This window comes from Esox lucius, chromosome 7, assembly GCF_011004845.1.
Source record: "Esox lucius isolate fEsoLuc1 chromosome 7, fEsoLuc1.pri, whole genome shotgun sequence".
Classification (NCBI taxonomy): domain Eukaryota; kingdom Metazoa; phylum Chordata; class Actinopteri; order Esociformes; family Esocidae; genus Esox; species Esox lucius.
The window spans coordinates 22,642,029-22,664,407 of NC_047575.1; the positions used below are offsets into that span (position 1 = coordinate 22,642,029).

The 22,379-nt window shown below is 39.1% G+C and overlaps 1 long non-coding RNA gene across 4 annotated transcripts in view; it reads left to right on the forward strand.

Moving 5' to 3' along the window:
* Nucleotides 1-22,379, forward strand: part of LOC105010971 — a 65,267-nt gene that overhangs the window by 24,424 nt on the left and 18,464 nt on the right. The window contains exons 1-2 of one of the 4 annotated variants that reach the window (XR_002197019.2): nucleotides 1,307-1,822; nucleotides 18,475-18,535. This is a non-coding gene — a long non-coding RNA (uncharacterized LOC105010971). Of the gene's footprint in view, nucleotides 1-1,306; nucleotides 1,823-17,338; nucleotides 18,260-18,474; nucleotides 18,536-22,379 lie in introns of those variants that run through there. The other 3 variants (XR_002197018.2, XR_002197020.2, XR_002197021.2) reach the window with 3 other exon arrangements.

The following is a 22,379-nucleotide window of genomic DNA, read 5'->3' on the forward strand; positions in this document are numbered from 1 at the left end:
TTCTCATTGCAAGGCTAGATAGCTAAATTAGATGTTTTCTTTTTCAATTCTAATTGCATATTATTATGTAAGGTAAACCATAATTATCAGGCTTCATTGAATGGTTGTATCAGAACACTATATAATCATACATATATATTCATTTATGTACCCTTTTTTGTGAAGATATGACCACTTTTATACCATGCAGAGACATTTAAAATTGTTGAGATTTATTGATCTAACAGGAACACTACATTATCTGCATGTGTATTGGTCTCTACCAGTGAATATTAACTAAATGTAGGCTTACTTAATTTTATTCACATAGAAATAAAAAATACATAAAATTGTTTCACATGTACAAGTCACTGATGAAAGAAATGTATAGTTTTATAGACTTTATAATTTTTTTTACATAAGCCTTAGTTTTAGACAATTCATCTTGTCTAGGAGGTGATTCCTATTTTTTGTTTTGCATTATACTGCTCCATCATTATTGAGTATAAAAACAAATGTGTCTGAAGATGTGATACATGTGTTTAGAAGAGCCCCTGCTGATGGGGATGAAGACAGTTGGTCATTGTTATGAATGTGTACACATTCTTATTCCAGCAACTGTGAAATGTTGACATTGATCTTCTTACTCTTTTGGCTATTGGTATGTTAGAGAGCGCTGGCTCCTCAATACACATTGAAGCGCAAACACACGTAAACACAAACACAACAGTAACTGAGTATAACTGAAGACAAACTAAATAAATGTCAGATACAATGTTTTACAATGTTTATACAATGTTTTATATGTTAAAACCACCCCTATTTTCAACAGTTTCAGGCAGTTTTTATGACACAGACCCTTTTGTTCTGTTATTTAGGAAAATTGTTATTATTTGAGCATTGTTAAATCATTTGTATAAAATAATATTCACAAGAAGCATTATATTTCAAATGATCAAAATATTGATATGCAATGTTAGGGATGTGTAATCATTGACTGATCTTTTAAATGCAAAGAAATATCTGGCATAATATATTCCGTTAAACTGAATATTTTGTAATCACTCTAAAGAGTATAAAAATATATATTTTTAAATCAGTTGTAAGTAAAATTAATGAAATTGCAGGGGATTTTCTTTAAATTAAATTATTTGTATTTATCTACAGACACTTCTAGCTAATTCTCTTTACTTCATCATATTGATATTGATATTTGAACAAATAATACTAAGTAAAATAGAAAGATTAATGTACATATCAAACCAGGGGATTTTAATGAAATCATAAGAATGTCACCAATATCACCAAAAATCTGTTATAACAAACTAAAATACATTTGAATAAGTATTTAGTTAAGACAACAGTGAAAACTGATTAAAAGGGAAAATGACAGTAATATTAGACACAACGAATAAAGAAACAATGGTCTGGCCCATAACCCAGATCAGACCTGAGCAGTAAAAAGCGCTTGCTAAGCTATCCGTTTCACACACACACGGACAGAAGGTTCCATGTTCTTTCGATCGATGAATGAAAAGGCACAATGGCAAAATTGAACAGGCTCCTTTTCAAATCCACATCTCCGATGTCCCCCCCGCCACCCTTCCACAGTCTGCAGTTGCTCGGCGGCTGGTGTGGCAGGCGGAGTGGAAGGAGAGAGACAGAGAGAGAGAGAGAGGGTTACATCAAGGCTGCTCCCTGGACCGTGCAAACAAGTCTAGACCAGTGACCTGTTCAATGGCTCCTTTTGAGGAGCAGGGCAAGTTCGGTCATGGCGAGGAGAAAGCCAGGCGTGCCCTTCTTTTCAGTGCCGGAGCAGCTCACAGCACACAGCCGCCAGGAGGTAAGGAGGGCCGGGAGGGCAGGCATCTGCTTCCATGGTTACGGGCTGGGTATGGGGACCCCGCTATTGAGGAAGCTCCGTTCTCATGCTCCCTCTGAGGCAATGTCACGCATTTTAAAATACGGGCGGACTGGCTTTGGCGAGGACCATATCCACAGCAGCAGTATGGGAAATAAAATGATAACACATGGCATGTTTGAGGAAAAAATTGAGTGGGGGATAGGTTTGGGTAAGGGGGCAGTGATGGGGTGCATAGCAGAGAAGAAAGCAAAGTGCGTCACATGATCACTGCCAAGCCAAATTCTAAGTATATTTTGGGAGAACAAGGTGTTATGTTTTTCTTCTGGTTTTTATGCAGCTTTTCTATGTTTTCCCTTTTTTGGAAATGGCATTTGTCTGCTGTGGTCAGCCTTGTAGGTTATTTATTGTTCCGGAGAGCAAAGCTCAATGTTTTTGTGGGGAACCCACGTTAAAAAGTGGGAAATCTTAATTAGAGTATTACATAGCCTTCAAATTTCACATTTCAGCCTAAATTTGACAAAAAGGGGAGAACAGAATAATGCGGGCAAATGACATGTGCATGGAACGTGGTACTATTATATTATTCTATAATGAATATGTAGTTTTATTAAACCCATAATGTATTTTAGAATCTCTTTATTAGAACCCTCTCTAACGATGTAATAACACTATTCTTTTTTTTTTTGCTGAAAATGTGAGAATATGTTTGAGGTATGAGCCAGCCGCCAGAGAAATAGCAGTGACACTGTTTGTTTGTTTATTGGGGGCCTGGAACGTGACCATTGAGTTTTTTGATGTTTGTTGTTTCTTGGGAGGAGGACAGGGGTGGAGTGGGAGGCAGGCAGGAGGAGTGTTGGAACGTTGAATTTGGTCATGCAGCTGACACTTCCCCCTTAACACACACCGAACAGAACGGACAGATGGCCGGCCTGTGAGGAAGGGCTTGGGGCCGAGGATTTACTCCCGGACCGTGGGAAAGTCTTTGGCTGACTTCACCTGCTCAGGGATCTGCAACCGGATTAAATGCCTGTGAGGGAACTTAACACTAGCGTCGCAGCACATAGAGAAGGGGACTTAGCACTAGGCCGTGTGAGCACTCCTAAACACTACACATCATTTTTGTTCTGCTAGAGGTGTTTTTGGTAATCAATGGGAAATATCTTCTCTCAAAATGTCCTTTTCAAATATATAGATTTTTTTTTATGTATATTGTGAATGCTACATGTGTGCAGCTGCAGGGCCTTTGTATGTTTGTAGGTACACCATGTTCAATATACTGATCTTTTTAGGCAACTTTCCTTATAGCTCTTAATTGTAAGTGGTTGATCTCGAGTTTGTAGCGACAGCAGACAGAAACTGGGTTTGGCCTTGTTATTTCTGTGCTTTTGGATGACCGTGTGTGTCTCTGAATGTATCATTATAAAGAACAATGCTGCTTGACAGGCTTTTAACTGATTCATGTTAATATATGAGCAATGACCATTATGGGCCATTCATTATTTATAAATGGGAGGGCATACACATTGTAAATCTGTGTAAATGTTCAAAGTCAATGTTATTTATTTTGTTGAGTTTAAGAGTTCACATCGACATAAAGCAAAAGGTTTGGAGTAAACGTATGTATAATGCAAAATTACATCGTACCTTTTTGTAAATAATAAGCATTAGAGCACAGAAAAATGTAATGCCATGCAGACATCTGCTATTTCCATGTACTGTCGTTAAAATATATTTTATTCTATTTGGTGTTCACCTGACAGATGGATTCAAGTAAACTTATTGGGGTACAGTTGGTGGGCAATCAGGTGCCCGTTTCATTCACTACAAGAAGACGTTAGTACTGTGTTTTTTATTCTGTACGTTCTACACATGTAGAATATTCTGCCTGACCTGGGCCCTAGCCTTGAATCAGGCTTCACATCCAAACCTACAGTTTGGACTGAGGGACTTGGCTAGCCAGAAGACTATTTGATTTCTATTCCAAGTTCCTGGCTCTCATAAAAGGCATTTGGTTTGATAGTTGTTGAAGAGTGTCATTGGTTTGAGTCAAGTGGACTCCAAATGAAAAGGCCGTCAGTGTGTGGGTGGGGGGGGCGGGAGAAGAGATGAAAGGCGGAGAAGTGGTTGTGCATACTGCAGTGCAGTAATGAAAATGGGGTTTGACTTGCAACTTGAACATGACTTATTTCAAGAGACCTTTAAATGTGTGTATACAGGGCAGTGCAGCGCATCAATCACAGGGGCATTGTGTAGTACCTCTGGATGCTACAGCCAAACCTGCTCGTTCTCCTCTGCAGAGATCAGATGTCTGAGAAATTGCAAGTCGAATAGGATTATATTCTCTGTGCATATTTTCCAATTGCAGCGTATTTTAATAGCAAAGGCGTATCATATAAATATAGCAAATTACAAGACCATTTTGAAAAGTTGTAAGCTATAAGTAATAACTATATTGCTGTATGAACTTACTGCAATGTAATAACTTGCCAATAACCAATTCCTATCGGATACCGTTCTCTATAAGGATACTCATTTTACAAGGATACTCAAAACATTTTACAGTATTACATGGATTACCCAAAATGCCAAAATACTGTTAAAAGTAAAGATACTATTAAAAAACTAGCAAAAAGCAGTGTATGCCCATCTGGCAGTATATCATGATTAACTACATCATATGTATCTGTTATATGATGTGTTATTTGTATGAAATGGCAGCAGCAGTAAGATACCAATTCAGCCAATATCGGCAAATTCCTGTCATATGACATGCACATTTACTGTCCTATAATAATAATAATAATCATCATTTTCAGTTCGAAACAATAATTGTCTTTTTATCTGGTGTAATCATTAATATGGGCTCAGAAAATCCTTTTAGTCTTTTCACTATAAGTGAAATTTCAAGAAGATCTATTCATTTAAAAAGAGAAGTAGGCCTGTATTAACTCTGGAAGAAATCTAAAAGATTGTATGTGGGCCCCGATTTCATAGTTTTCTTTTACTAGGTATTTATACACACTTGTTTCTTAAAGGCCTGGGGAGAGGTTGTATGGGAGAGGAGGAGAATGGACACTCCTGGAATAAGTACCATATTTCACTCGATTTATCTTCCCTCGCCATTTATTTAATTGTTGGACAATTAGATATTTTGCTAAGGTTTTTCCAACAGTTAAATTATATTTTCAAAAAAAGAGGGCAGATAGTGCTGGTATTCTACCATAGAATGTTTAGATAAAATGTGCACTTTGGTGAATCAAGTCATGAAGAAACAAAACAGAGAAAGGCAAACAGGCTATAACCCAAGTAAAGACATTTTAAACTCATTATAAGAAAAGTGCCTTGGTCCATTTTGTTTTTGGATAATTTAATCACATTTCACTATCGATTAAGTATTATGTTTTGTCCCCGACCGACCTGCACATGGCACGTTTGAAATGTATCTGTATTATTATATTTAAATATCCTGCAACATAACAATCCTTTAACTTACATTAAAGGGTTGTCATAGACACACGCATTGTCAGTCATAGACACACGCATTGTCTCCATATAGATAATATATTGAAACAGATATTTCACCACATACAGTCAGAGGCTACATTGTCATGGTGGTTAAAGAAGAAGCACTTTTGGTTTTGTGGCCTTTGTTACCATTTGTGGTCTGATAACGGCATTTAAATACATACTGGAAGACGTTGTGATTTGGCATAGCTGACCTGTTCACATCTGTTCACAATTTTTAACATGGTAATTTGCCGTTCATACCAATGTACAGGTTTCTGAGGCCCACATCATTAATCATGTATGGCATTACTGAAGTAATTACCCTTTTTACCAGTTACTGTTGTTTACACACAACTCTAGTCATATTTATTCACGGGCGCGCGCACGCACACACACACACAAACACACACACACACAAATACACAAATATATGCTCATTCAATAATATACACTAACACACATGCAAACAAACGTCATATGTAGCCAGAGAGTGTTCACACACTAAAACAAATATTGTAATCATCATCCAATTTAAGGTACTACTAAATACTCACTGTGTGTTTCATTAGCAACAGTATGCGTATATATTGAGTGGCCAATAGCTAAACCACTGTTACAGTTACATTTCATTACGGGTATGTTTGTTGTAAGAGTATTCACGACACCTTAAGACAGCAAACAAGAATGAGGGAATATACAAACGTGTTAGAAGAGTGATGGTGGGGGGATGAGGTGGAATCAGGCAGTGCTACTATGTAACCTTTTTGAGATCATTGTTCCACACCAAATGGACTCCTGGGGTGTGTGACACCAGCCTGAATGTGCTCTTCCGTGAGATTTAACGGGTTAATGTCTGACAAAGGGAGCTGGGAACATGTAGCACAGCAGGGGAGTCCCCAGTGGAAGCACCAGGGCTGCAGGATAATCCTCTGCTCTGTCCCATCCTGTTTGCTCTGCCTGGAATCATCCTCCATGGCCTGGATTGACTGCACTGACTAACTGACACACGTGCGACTCGGCTCGGCTCGGCTCGGCTCTCTCCCTCTGTAGACTGCATGGCCATCTCTGTGAGGACGCACATGTTATGTATTAAGCAGAAACACGTCTCTGATTGCTACCCCACTATTGCCCTAGCTGGTGCCAGATCATGCATGGATGTCAGTCACACTCCTTTTTGGCCAAAGCCAAGCCAGAGTGATGATGCTAACTGAAGACATGTTTTAATTCCAAAAACATGAACGTGACTTTGAGCCAATGCTCAGCATGCATCTCAGAAGAATGTGAAAGGGGAACTGAACCCATTTTTATTCTTTCTAAACTGTTGATGTAGATGAGCATGTGAATATATATATATATAGATATATAGATATATATAGCACCATTGACAAGTTTGGAAACACCTACTTATTCAATGGTATTTCTTCTTATGTAGTATTTTCCACATAATAAAATAGTAATGAATAAATCTGAACTATGAAATAACACATGGAATCATGTAGTGACCAAAAAAGTGTTCAAGTACAATACGTGTATTTTTCCGATCCCACTAAACGCAAACCAGATGGAATCCTGAATGCTGTGCTTGCCATGCTGGTTGAGTGCGCCTTAAATTCTAAATAAATCATAGACAGCGTCACCAGCAAAGCAACCCCACGCCATCACACCTTATCCATGCTTCATAGTGGGAACCACACATGTGAAGATCATACATGTACCCACTTTGTGTTTCACAAAGACACATCGGTTGGAACAAAAAATCTCAAATTGCAACTCATCAGATCACAGGACAGATTTCCACCACTCTAATGTCTGTTTGTCAATTTCCGCCAAGAAACCACTGCTGAAGGACACCAATAAGGAGAGACCTGCTAGAGCCTATAGATCTTCAACCCTCTCCTGCAGACCCCCCAGCCATTCCATCTATTAGATATATCTCAGAGCTTGCACACCTGAATAAACTTATTACCTAATTTACAAGTCCTTACCTGTTGAATCAGATGAGCTAGTTCAGGGCTAAAACTAAACTTTGAAATGGCTGGGGGGTCCCCAAGAGAGGGTTGATGATCTATAGGCTCTAGCAAGTCTCTACTTATTGGTGTCCTTCCGTAGTGGTTTCTTTGCGGAAATTCAACCATGATGGCCGGATTCAAGCAGTCCCATCTAAACAGTTGATGTTGAGATGTGTCTGTTACTTGAACTCTGTGAAGCATTTATTTAGACTGCAACCTAAGGTGCAGTTATTTGCTAGTTATTTCTGAGGCTAGTTACTCTCTGCTGTAGAGGGTCTTCCTTTCCTGTGTTGGTTCTCAGGAGAGCTTCATCGTAGCACTTGATGGTCTTTGTGACTAATCTAGAACAAACTTTCAAAGTTCTTAAAATGTTCTGAACTAATTTACCTTCCTCTCTTAAAGTATTGATGAACTCTATGCTTAGTTGAGCTGTTTTTAATATGGACTACTACTGTACATAAATAATGATAGTATTCTGTATACCCATCCTTACTTGTCACAACACAACTGATGCTCAAATGCATTAAGAAGGAATGAAATTCTGCAAATACATTTTTAATAAGGCACACCTGTTTATTAAAATGCATTCCTGGTGACTACCTCATGAAGCTGGTTGACAGCATGCAAAGAGTATGAGAAACTCTAATAAGGGCAAAGGGTGGCTACTCTACAATATGAAATGTATTTTGATCTGTTAAACAGTTTTTGGGTTACTACATGATTCCATATGTTGTTTTATAGTTTTCATGTATTCACAATTATTCTGCAATGTGGAATGTATTAAAAATAAAGAAATTCCCTTGAGTGTGTCCAAACCTTTGGTACTGGTACTATATATATATATATACACATATATTCTGCATAACAGAGAAATTCAAATTTTGCTGAGTCATTAGTTGCCATTGACTACAATGCGATGGGAAAATATGTGTTATGTAATAGAATGCCTGTTATAAAATGCCCCTAAACCCTTCAAACCAACTCTTACACACTCATCTTATTCTGGATAATGTCCCTGCTGGATAAATATGAAGTTTGTTTTGGAGTGTTTTTATAATATGCTTTGACACGTTGAGTGATAGTCTTCCATAACAAGGGTAATTTGACAAAAAAAGATTCTGTAAAAACTACACTCACCTAAAGGATTATTAGGAACACCTGTTCAATTTCTCATGAATGCAATTATCTAATCAACCAATCACATGGTAGTTGCTTCAATGCATTTAGGGGTGTGGTCCTGGTCAAGACAATCTCCTGAACTCCAAACTGAATGTCAGAATGGGAAAGAAAGGTGATTTAAGCTATTTTGACCGTGGCATGGTTGTTGGTGCCAGACGGGCCGGTCTGAGTATTTCACAATCTGCTCCGTTACTGGTTTCTCACACAAAACCATTTCTAGGGTTTACAAAGAATGGTGTGAAAAGGGAAAAACCTCCAGTATGCGGCAGTCCTCTGGGCAAAAATGAACAGCAACTTTGACTGAAATAACCACTTGTTGGTTATTTCAGGTATGCAGCAAAGCATTTGTGAAGCCACAACCCACACAACCTTGAGGCAGATGGGCTACAACAGCAGAAGACCCCACCGGGTACCACTCATCTCCACTACAAATAGGAAAAAGAGGCTACAATTTGCACAAGCTCACCAAAATTGGACAGTTGAAGACTGGAAGAATGTTGCCTGGTCTGATGAGTCTCGATTTCTGTTGAGACATTCAGATGGTAGAGTCAGAATTTGGCGTAAACAGAATGAGAACATGGATCCATCATGCCTTGTTACCACTGTGCAGGCTGGTGGTGGTGGTGTAATGGTGTGGGGGATGTTTTCTTGGCACACTTTAAGCCCCTTAGTGCCAATTGGGCATCGTTTAAATGCCACGGCCTACCTGAGCACAGCCACTTCCAGCAGGATAATGCACCATGTCACAAAGCTCGAATCATTTCAAATTGGTTTCTTGAACATGACAATGAGTTCACTGTACTGAAATGGCCCCCTCAGTATCCAGATCTCAACCAAATAGAGCATCTTTGGGATGTGGTGGAACGGGAGCTTCATGCCCTGGATGTGCATTCCACAAATCTCCATCAACTGCAAGATGATATCCTATCACAATGGGCCAACATTTCTAAAGTATGCTTTCAGCACCTTGTTGAATCAATGTCACGTAGAATTAAGGCAGTTCTGAAGGCGAAAGGGGGTCAAACACAGTATTAGTATGGTGTTCCTAATAATCCTTTAGGTGAGTGTATATACAGTGCATTGCAAAGTATTCAAACCCCTGAATAATCACACACAATCACATATAAGATACAAACCCAAACTGAGAGAATTCACAGAGGCCAACAATCACTTTGAATGAGCTACAGAGTTCAGTGGCTTGGAGTGGAGTAACGGTGCACCAGTCAACATTGAAAGCATAACTCAAAAAATCTGAAAACATCAAAGTGACTTAGCTGGAATGTAGGATAAAGTTTTGTGGTCAGATGAGACAAACATTTTTCAAAACAGGTCCTAATAGGTATGGTTGGAAATAAATCTTTCAGCACCTTTTTTATTGTGCATATCAAACAATAATAATGCTATTGCAATTAATCATGATCTATATTCACTGCTAAGCAGAAATCTCTTTACTTTGTAGTCATTTAGCTAAAGAGCAATTACAGTTAATTGTTTCGTACAAGGGCAAAACTACTTTTTCTCACCTTGCCAACAGGAATTTTGATTTAGCAACCTTCCGTTTACTAATCTGATGATCTAACCGTTTGGCAAACTGCCACCCCCTGTTTATCCAGTAGTTTTGGGTTATTTGCTCAGAAACAGTTCTTAAATATCTGTCAAAACCCTATTAAGGGAATGTACATTTCATGAGATATTGTGCCAGGAATAACAGTGATTTTAACAATTCAGAATCTTTTCAGTCAAAAGGCATTAAGACAGCCTAATGTTTTTCCTCAATGTGGCAGTACAGCTGATTAACCTGCAAGTCACCTGGCAGGTTGCTTCACTCCACTTCTTTTGGGAAAAGAATTAGCCTAACAACGGACTCCTGCCGCTATAAAGACTCAGGCCCTACCTTCACAAATGGGCTCCACATTAAAGGGGATTTAGGAAAAGACATCTAATAGCACAAATTGTCATTAAAAAAATGATAACATGTATTCATCTCCCTTCTGCTTATGAGTTTTACCTTTTTCAATGGTACTTCCTAATTGTGTCTCATAGCTTTGCTAAGAGCCTAAGTAAAGCATTATATGGGTAATATATTTTTTTTCTTTCAAAAGCATACATTAATGTAAGTAATTTCTAGTGCACCTTTTTTATTGTCAGTCAATAGCTGTGATAATGTGAGGTTTTGAAGGGGATTATCTTTTGGGAAGGTATCATTATAGAAGCAGCCTACTCTGCATGCCAAATGAAATGTTCTACTCAATGCATTAGACAACTGCCTGTTAATTTTCTTTTCTTTTCTTTCTTTCTTTCTTTCTTTCTTGCTGTTTATAGTGTATTTGACATGCATTGAAAAGGTCAATTTTGTCTGTCTGGACTGCAGAAATGAGAAATGTATGTAACTCATGTGATTGTTTAAAGCACCAACTATGGAACTTTATAAAGTATGGATCACTTTAGTAGCAGTGTAGCGTTTCACTGATGAAATCCAATCCATTCAGTAGTTCGGATGTTTACCATTTTGTCCATTTGTATAATAATGGCACATTGTCTGTCCAGAAACAGAGACATGTAAAAACGGTGATCTTTCATCACGTCATCCTGCAGCATCATCTCCCATGTTGAGGAGCTCTAACCCTTTTTTTCCGGGCACACTTTGGCCGTCCATCTGATGTTGGGTATTAACATTACATATGGTGGCAATACTGGAGTTTTATCTTGCTCCAGTCACAAATATATCCAACATATATATTTTTCAATGCAAAGATTGACATTTTTCATGTGTCCTTGTTCTAATATGTTACTGCCTGAGTGCTGTGGTGTTGGTATTTAAAACACAATCCCAGGTCATGAGGGGAGCCAGACACAAAATGTAAAGCACTCAGAGGTCCCGGGATTAAAGGTGCCACAGAAATCCAATCCATTTTCATTGTCTTTGAATTAATTTGAAATGACTCGGGTCAATTAAGACAATGCATTTCTCCAGCGTTGCCATATCCATCGATCAATAGGGAGGATTTTATGCATTCATGTGTAGGATATACATTTCTGTTTTCCAAACTCCTGGCTTTTGGAATTCATTATTGATCCTTTTTAGCTATACTGATATAAAAGCACAAGGTCTGATTGTGGTCTTATCTGAATGTTCCCCAGCCCTGGCCAGGAAATCAATTCAGTGCTATTTAGAGACTGATGCCCTTTGATTTAAACACTATTTGGCTGGCTTTAACATTTTCTGCCACATTCAAAAGTGTCTGCTATCTTTATGTCAATCTTATCTTAATTTGAGACTAGTCCTTTCTCACTAGTACTCTCCCAAATACTTTATATTAGTTCATGGTAGTGTCAGAAGGACTGTCATCAGAACCTGGCTACTAGGCAGATATTCTGTGGCTCCCTACCAATTTATGTTTGGAAACCTTGATTGAATTCTTAGTTTTTCATCTCAGTGAAAATGACTTGATTGCAGGAAACAAAGATTTTTCACCAGGACGAATAAATCCAGATTGAATGTTATTTTTCATATGTTGTGAATGTTATTGTTGTTTGTTTTGATGCCTACGTTGGCTGGTTGGTTGTGACTTTTTTCCCAACTGCTTTCCTTTCCCCGCCACTTACAACAGTGGTCCATGTATTTTATACCTCCCCTTCCTGCCTATAGCCTCCAGAGAGAGTAGCTGCAGCCAATGAGATTTCCCCAAATTGTCAGTGTTTAGTCTGGCGCTAGGCAGCAGGATCAAGTGACAGGGTGGTCAGGCGAAGTCATGGTCTTGGCTGACTGCCAGGTAGATCTCTGTTAGTGTTTAAGGAGAGGGTCCAGGGCAAAGGTGGGCTCTGCATGGGAAAACCTCAGCCAGCTCCCTCTGTCTACATTGCTTTCTCTCTCTCTGATATACAGTACCAGTCAAAAGTTTGGACACACTTACCCATCTTTTGGACACACTTGCCCAGAATGGGTAAGTGTGTCCAAACTTTTGACTTAGACTGTATATGTTGCTGTGTGTACTGTATATATAATGCTGCTGTGTCTGAACAGCTGTCGTTCTCAGAAAAGGTTAGTGAGGAACATTTTGAAGATATGTTTTTTGAAGCATACATAGGACAGTCCTCTCCTCAAACTGACCCAGTCATACTACAGTATAGTGTGTTACAGAGCAGTGTGAAACTTCAGCTGGATTAACCTTTGGGCTCTTTATGTTCTGTCATGGCTGGAGGCTGCATTACATTTGTGGTGACAAGGTTGGATACCCTTGTGAGCCTTTGGAGAATAAAACAGCTGGTATTATCATCTCCCAGAGGTTAGACCTGCTGTAGTTCAGGCTTGTGGTAAATAATGTTGGATATTTAAGTCTCACTGCAAATGGCACGCATCAGAAATGTAAAACTCATTTCTGATACGTCATGTTACAGGTAAATCAGAGGCTTTCTTATTAACATCATGCATTAGGCTCTACTAACATATTCGCCTTTGGAAGGGGTGGTCCAACAGCATGATCATGAGCAAACGATAGCTCACAGACAATTTTGTGGTAGGTTTCGAAACATTTTCTAAAGATACATGCAGTTTTCAAATTCTAGTACAAACTGCCCTAAACAAATCCCTCATGTTTCAGAAACCACAGACTTCCAACTACTACCTAATCAATGCAACATTGACATAACATGTCCAGACTTTACTGGCTTGAAAGCCAAACCTAGCATAATATCTGGCAATCCATTTCCAGCATGCTGTCCTGTCGGTCTGTGTGGGGTGTACGTTTGATGACTCAGTTGCTAATAATTATAACAGTGTCTTGCGGGTTTGGAAGAAAGACTTTGAACTTTCCATAAAACCATTGCTAATGGTAAAGTAAGCTTACCTGGCAGTGGATATATTATGAGTTAGTACAGCATTTGTATATATTATTTTGTAGAAAATTGCAACAGAGGTAGGGTACAGATTAATCCAAGAATGGCACATTCCTATTTTTGTAGATGGACAGTTAAAGGCCATGTGCACTATTAAAGGTGAACTACACACACGCACACACACACACACACACACACACACAACTACATAATTGACATGGACAATGGATAATTGGTATTTGATTAATTAACAAAACAAAGAAGGGAACAATGCAAAAGAAAACATTTCTAGAAAATCTGTTTCTTTTAGTTATGTTAACAAGGGTATATGAAAAAGTATAAACGTGTGAACAACAAAAACGGGTTAGATTTTTTTTATTTAACTCTCATGTCTGAAAAGTTCAAAAACAAAATAATTTAGTGATTGAGTTTGGATTAATTATAAATAGATGAATGCAATAAATGTGAGATGGTTTGCCTTCTACATTTAACCACTATTCTCCTCCCTTAATCTCAACTGTTTCACATTACCATCTGTCTGTAGGATTTTTCACCCCTGTCTGATTTTGCAATGGTATACTCCATCCCAATGGAAACCATTCCCTCCCTGGGCTTATTTGAACTTTGACCCTGGTCTACTGCCTCTCAGGATATGAGATGACCCCTCAGTGGGGGTGAAGGGGATTGAGGCTGGGACTGGTGAAAGGGAAATATTTAGACCAGTTTCTGCTCTGTCTGTGTTGGGTAGAGCAGATGAGTTCCTGGCTGGGCCCTGCATGGTGCTTTGTTTTGGCTTCTTATAGACAGAAATAGTTGACACGTCATAATCCCCATAAAGCCTAGCGGCAAAATGTGATACATTTCTTTTTGCATTTCACCATTTAAGGAATTTTAGAATCGTTTCAAATAAAGTCTATGTTTTGTTTAGTCTTACTCCAGCTAGGCGTTTTGTCAACCGTGTAAATCTCATCAGAACAAGGTGATGTTTGTCAACACATTTAATTCAGTTACCTCAAAAAAACAAAAAAAATGTCATTTTATTTTTCTCTATTTTATATTCCAATTTGGTCACTGTTACTTTGTTGCTACATTATATTCATAGACATGCCGGGAGATTTGAAGCCAAAACATTTTACTTCCGAAAATAAAACACGTTTGTTTTGGCTTAGTAACCTTTTCCACCCACAACAGAAAGTCTCAGACACTCAGTCAGTGTTGTTCTTAGGTATAATACACATAAATGGGGCAAACCAAGTCAGTTAGGGTCGTGACTTATCTTTAGTTGAAGATCTATTTACACTAGATATCTTTTCCAAGAGAAAACCCCAGCCGCTGGATTCTTTTATTGTGTACACCTTCCAAGGAAGTGGGTGTTACTTTTCACATGAAACCCCTGGAGGTTTCCTTGTTTGAGCGAGACAACAGTAATTGATTACAAAAATGAAAATGAATAAAAAAAATATATAGTCTTACGTTTTCTGGCTATTAATTAAGCATTTAAAAAAAATTCAATAAAAAAATGACTGTCTATTCCAGTTCTGTAATTTTATGGTATATACACATGTTATATTGAAATACTTAAAACAATGACACTCAAAACTCATTATCATTTCGGTTTTCATGTTGGGAAATATACACAACCAGTTAAAACTTTGGACATGCTTACCTATTCAAGTGAATGGGAAAATTTGACAGAAAATGTATGTTGGCAAATATATTGCTAGCGTAAGTATTCAACTATCAGGCTGTGAAAGCTCCCCCTTTACAGACATGAAAGAAACTGCCGTAACAAGGACACAATAATCTTATCTTATTGGCCTCAGCCCATTGAACCACTGAAGGAAAATAAGACTAAAGACTATTCTACAGAAGTTATTGATAAACAAATATCTATGTATAGATTTGGAAAAGGTTATAATAATATCAAGAGCATTGCAGCTTTTTTGGGGATTTGTGATCATGTGAGAACAAGATAGAGCTATGTGTGGTGCACCAACCTGGTCTCAGAGGCACTGACCATGCCTCAAGACATACCATCCCTACAGCAAAGTATGTTGGTGGCAGCATCATGCTGTTGGGATGGTTCTCATCAACAGGGACTGTGAATCTTGTTCAAATTTAACAAAGAATGTATGGAGTGAAATACTGTAAGATTGAAATAACAAAAAGTTAAATGCCCTACATTGGTCTAGTCCAAATCCTGATCTCAATCCCATGTCCCTCAATTCAAGCCCTTAACTCTCTTGGTTTGGCTGGCATTACAATTTAAAACAAAATGCTATGGAAATTATTATGCAGAATAAGTCTGATTTCTTTATCATTTTACTTTCTAGTATTGTGGAAGCGCCCTTAGTGTAGTTACAAACTGCCACTTCGAAATGTGTCAGTGCGTCATTAATTATATCACTCACCTATAGTCACTCAATAAGTCCATGTTATTGTCAACTAACATTTCTATAAGACAACTAAATTAATCTTGACCTGCAGCTATCTAAACCCTGTAGTAATCATAGTCAAGTTACTGAATGGTCACACACTGACCAGGAATACCAACTGAAAGCTGCTAATGTTTTTGTTTGTCACTCTCCTTTGTATATCATTAAGAACATGGCATGAGGAATGGCAAAATGTGGAGACTTGCAGGAAATATTCTTTCTGATACATTTTCTCTTCACCCCATGCCAAAAATCTGTTGAACTGCAGTGCATGTGGGTTTACAACTGCAAATGTTTCGCTCTGCTACCAATTTAGGGGCCACATTCTTTTTGTCTGCAACGAATGTACAGTAGCCTGTGTCTTAATCATTAGCTGAGGTGAGGAAGCATGGCAGATGCACATCACGTTTGATTTAAGGCTATATTACGCAGGGGAAACATGTTAAAGGGGCTTTTGGGTGTAAATTAGAGGCTCCCTGGTGGGCAGCAGGCTCTATGTGAGCCACAGGGCCGTGTCATAAGCATGAGTTATAGCCTTGAACCGCCTGACTCTTGTGTGTGTGTGTTTGTGTGTGTGTGTATTTACTCCTACTGTACTGCACAAAATAAGGCCTCCACGGCCAAACTTTGTGTGTGTGTGTGTGTGTGTGTGTGTGTGTGCATATGTATGTGTATGTGTTCATTTGTGTTCCTACTATACTACAGCCTGTGAGTGTGAGTGTGTTCTTGTACAACAGAGAGATACCTCCACATTATTATTGATTCAGGAAACATTTGCTGGAGACACACTAACATTGGATGGTTAGACTTTATCTGAATATTCCCAGAAACAAGCTTTGTTATTCATAATGTTTGCTAGAAGTAGCAATGTTAGACATGTAATTTAACGATCAAACAGATGAGAAGAGCTGCATGACAAACCAATGCCCTGTTATACCTGGCATACATCTGATAACACCTAGTACAGAGAATATTACTGGTAGACACAATACTGAATCACTATGTGTGTGTTTGTTTTGCTTACTTCTCAGATTTCATGAAAATCTCCTACTATGACATAAAAACTTGAAAACATGAAAATATGAAACATGGTGTTATGTCAGTCCTGACTTCAAAATGCTTTTCAACGCTTAAAGGTCAGGGTTGGGGTGGGGGTTAAATTCAGATGGTGGTTTGGGGAAAAGGTTTGTGAATTGAAGGAAATAATGTTAGTCATGAAAACATGCAGTGTGTATTGATGTGTTTGTGACGTATTTGTCTGTTCCTTAACAATGTTCAGAAAGTGTTGTCAGTAGAATGCTTTAAATGTATTCTATCAAAAGGAGATACCGGCATATGATCTGATTTGGAAGCTCCCAACATGAAAATTACATTGACTTTGGTAGGCTCCAAGCATTCCTGCTCGACACCACATTAGCCTCGGCGACTCCCCACCTCGAGATGATGGGCAGCCTGCCAGGTAGAGGTTGCCATGACTCCTAACCCCACCCCTTCCCTCTGCATTCCCTCCCCCTCGAAGGTGCCAAATGTTCACGTAGGCTGGGCTGGCTAAGGTTTGGATTTAAACAAAAGATGTCTTCACAATGTCAGCAGAATGCTTTATGGGAATGCTGTGGTTTTCTGGTACGATATCATGTGACCCCCTCGGCCAAGGTTTTGTTATGGTGCCAGGAGGGAGAGAGAGAGGGAGTTCAGGGGGAAACTTGGAATGCGATGCCAGCAAAGGGTTTTTATTTTTTCCTTTTTTTGGCTTTCATTCTTGTGTTTGCTGAGAAAATGGCGGACGGTGCAGGGCTGAAATGAGACCAACTTGCCAATGGAGCTCAAACACACAGCTCGACTTTATATTATCAGCCATGGACGCTTTTTTGCATTACACCCATGTCTCATCTATTTTTGATTCCTGGTAAAGCGCGATTCCTGTCTGTCTGTCTCCGGCTGGGTACAAAAGAGAGGTCAGAACAATCCAAACCAAATAGAGATGAGAAATGTTAAATCGTTTGTAGAGATCTGGGAAATGGCACCGGTGCTGGCACACTCACACTGTTCTGTTCCATACCTGGCTTTGTCGCACTGCGGCCATGCAGCCACTGCCGGGAATATTCTAATGTGTTGGAAAACTCTGTAGCTGGCACTGTTACCGCTAGCTGACCGTGGCAAGCTCCATTACACTGGCATTCTGTTTGCCATGGCATCTTCTTCACCCCGGCAGATTTACTCAGCTCCCAGCCATGATTTTCAATATTGAAGTTTGGCTAACCCATCCTCTCCTCTAGTCACATCCTGTGAGTCAGTGCTGCGTGTTGACCAGGAGGACAGGAGGACTGCCTGGCTCATCTGACTGGGCGCTAGACTACAAGAGAATAAAAAATATCCTCCATAATATTATTATTTTCACTGAGAAAATGGACTTCCCTTCAAATGTCCTATCAAGGGGGAAATGCTGAAATGTAATCTGTTTTTATATTATTTGACGTTACTAATATAAGAATGGACAGAAATGATTGCAATACAATTGCTGGTACTATCAGGGTTTTTCTGAGGGCATCCTCTTCTTTTACTTTGCTTTGTTATACATTTATTTTCAGTTTGAAATATTCTGTGTTCTTAAACTAAAATAGTTTAAATTGTACTGATGAAGCCTGTTAATGTTGTTACTTTTCAGAGAGGAGAATGAGAAGTGACCATGGGCAACGCCATACCCGGACAGGCACATAATCAACAGGGTGAGTAACTTTCAGAAAAAAAGTATCTGTACAATAAATGCTCTACAGTACATTGTGTTATTTGATGTACCCTGAATTACCAAAAGATATGTTAGGTTTTTCAAATTGTGGTCAGAAATTATGTTCATCTCCTCAACATGGACTCTTTGTGGACATAGGCTGGTTATATTTCTATGAAGACATACTTTATCTTTGCAATCTCACTAGTACATTCAATTAATACAGCTTTAGTAATTTAGGTTTTTGGATTTTTTTATATTACTTAGTTTGATAGGTACAATATATTTTCTAATACTTTCTGGGAGTTTTTGCCCTGGGATTTTAGCCTGGCTCTTTAATTTGTGCTGTTCATTTAAATTTTCTGTGTTGTAGCCTGCATCTTTGTGCTCTGCTCAAAATACTTCAGATCTTTTGATTTGACACTCAGAATAAATCCACTAGGATATACATTTTTTTTCATATAGTTTATCAATGTCAATATATTGTTGGTTAGGATTGTGTAAGGATGGCATAGCTGAAGTATTTGTAAACATAAAATCAGCAACATTATTTGTATATGTTTTTTATAAATACATTATTATGTATTGGCCTGTTATAGGTATTAAACAGCACCTCTATCCACTTACACACAGCAATATACAGTATACTAACACAGTTTGGCCCAGATTTTGTGGTATAGGGTGAGACACTATTTTCAGTATAATGTCATTCAACATATTTATTTTGGTACTTTCCAACTATCCACTTGGCACAAACCCGTAGATCCGATCTTGTGGCGATTCTGACAACACAAGCTCGCCTCTGGGGGTCTCTGTCACTGTGGTGTGAACACCATGTTTTAAAAAATATATATAATTCCTACTTTGTTTTTTGAATGTCCTTTATTTGTAAAATCAGTAATTCTCCTGTTATAGATATTTGGTGTCCTGTGGTGTTTAGAAGCTTCAAGACATTTTTCATCAGGCCCAATACAACATTCAGATTTTGGCATTCTCCAACATGGAAAAGGAGACTACAGTTAAAATCAGAAGATACTATTGTTTGCAAATAGAGGAAAAGCCAAGAAAGCCTACTGAAAATGTGTGCATCCGGGTTGAGGTAGTAGGTTGTATGGTTTAGAATGACACCCTGGGAGTTAACTGTACAACCTTCTAGCTTTCCTTGGAGCACACTCATGACATCAACCAAAGAGATGACCCTCATCATGTCTTTCAAAGCATAGCTTGGCTTGGTTTCCATTAGCCAACTATTTTTGAGGGCCATGTCGTCAAATCTCACCATCAGTCTTTTTTTTTTCTCTCTCTCTGTGCACTAGTTTAGATGATTTCATACATTTATTTCAGAATCCAAAAAGCAATAGTTATTAGAGTAAAAATAGGTGATGTATGATTTTATTTTATTTTTCCCCACAATTAACTCAGAAAGGGGACTAGAGAATGGTTTCCTTTTATATCCGTCCATCTGTACATGTACATCATACTCCATATCTCTCCATCACTGACCTGTTTTTTTTCAAAGAAATGACTGTACCCTGTTTTTCTCCCTGGGTTTTTGATATCCAATTTATGATTAAGGCCCTGCTTCATCACAACAACTCCCAACAGACAGTCGATGTAAAGATATGTGTCTTCCAAAGCACATCTCATTCTGTTCTGGTTCTTATCACGCTACTTGCTCAACAAGGAAGTCTAAAACGGAATCCTTACTCACCAGAAGGATGCACTCCCCAGCCAACTATCTTGAATGAACTTACGGATGCCCTGGCTGAGCTCACAGGCGCCCAAGTCACCACATGGATTCACTAGAGTGTGACGAGGCAAAGCAACCTTATCCGATCACTAACCCCAAAATACTTGAATGCTGGTGATAAATTGCTCAGCCCTCCACTGGACTAATTCATGTGCAGGATCTGAATCATGAACAGTGACGCAGCTAACTTCAAGACAGTTACTTTACAGCTGCCATTCAAGGGCCCCAATGAAGCAGCTTTCATAAACTGTTAGTTATTGAAGATAGATATCCTGCAAAATGACACCGATTAGTCAAATGATGGCGCTTTTGAAAATGCAAACATTAGCACCCTCACTCATTCTACCTAAAATCTTGAACATCAGAATATAGGTCCCCCTCCTCACAAGGAACACATTTGCCTCAGAAACTCAAAGAACTTTGTAAAAAACACTTAAAACAATACCCCTCTTTCACCAACTATGTGATCTGCTCAAAATGTCATAGATGGCACGTACACACCAAGGCTTTATATAATACTTAGCTGATTAATACGTACAACAAAATGGCTAAAATGGATCAACAAACATTATTCTGGGCATTGCCCAAAATGTGCATGCAAATCAGATTTGATAGTATTGCAATTACTGTTTGGTAAATATGTCACACTGTCAAGACTCCACATACACTTAAATACTGATGCATACAAAACATGCACATATATACTGACCACACAGTGTTACTATAACTGGCATGTTTTATTATTATCAGTATAGTTACATTAGAATTGTTATCAGTTGTTGTTTCAGTACTGTTGGAAGAAAACCGCAAGCTTGTCAAGTGATAACATAATAATCCACAATTATTTTTACTTTGTTTTAAAAGTGTGCTCTCATTATAAGTTGTTGTCTGTGTTTTAATGCTTCAGTAGCTGAACAGTAATGGAACAGAATTGAACCATTCCAAATAGCAGTAGCTGATTTTGCAAATGTTATAATGGCAAAATAAATTTCACACTCAAATAATTGAGTATTGGACAGGGCTGCCTGGGGTGAACAGGTGAATGGGTGGATGTTGGACTGGGCTGCCTGGGGTGATGGGGTGGATGTTGGACAGGGCTGCCTGGGGTGATGGGGTGGATGTTAGACTGGGCTGCCTGGGGTGATGGGGTGGATGTTAGACTGGGCTGCCTGGGGTGATGGGGTGGATGTTGGACTGGGCTGCCTGGGGTGATTGGGTGGATGTTAGACTGGGCTGCCTGGGGTGATGGGGTGATGGGGTGATGTGGTGATGGGGTGGATGTTGGACTGGGCTGCCTGGGGTGATGGGGTGGATGTTGGACAGGGCTGCCTGGGGTGATTGGGTGGATGTTAGACTGGGCTGCCTGAGGTGATGTGGTGATGGGGTGGATGTTAGACTGGGCTGCCTGGGGTGATGGGGTGATGGGGTGGATGTTGGACTGGGCTACCTGGGGTGATTGGGTGGATGTTGGACAGGGCTGCCTGGGGTGATGTGGTGATGGGGTGGATGTTAGACTGGGCTGCCTGGGGTGATGGGGTGGATGTTGGACTGGGCTGCCTGGGGTGATTGGGTGGATGTTGGACATGGCTGCCTTGTGATTTTCCAGCGACTCCTTGTGGTAAGGAAAGAAGCCTGGAATCTCCGTTATGGTTGTAAAGCTGGGGAATGTTACTCTTAAGCAAAAAAAGATTAACAGAAATGATCAAAATCCTATTTGGCAACACTTACTTTTAGAAACGCTTACATTGTGAGGGCAATGTCTGTGCAATTTTGTGTACCAAAAAGCATATTGAGATCAATTGTTTCATCAATGAGAACATTTTCAGAATATCTGCATAGTTTCAACTTGATCTGTCAGTTTCCACTGGGATTTTACTTTGCGAAGTGGAAATGATGACCTGATGCCTCTGATTTACAATCCGTTGGGCTATCTAGGTCAAAATCTAGCTGTGCTGCTGGCATGGCAGTGGATATCTCTGCTCTACTTTATACACATTTGAAGCAATGTTTCAGGGATGACGATATTGACTCTGTGAACCAAGAATGGAAAGAGTAGCTTCATATAGCAGAGATAGCTGACAATAATACTAGAATG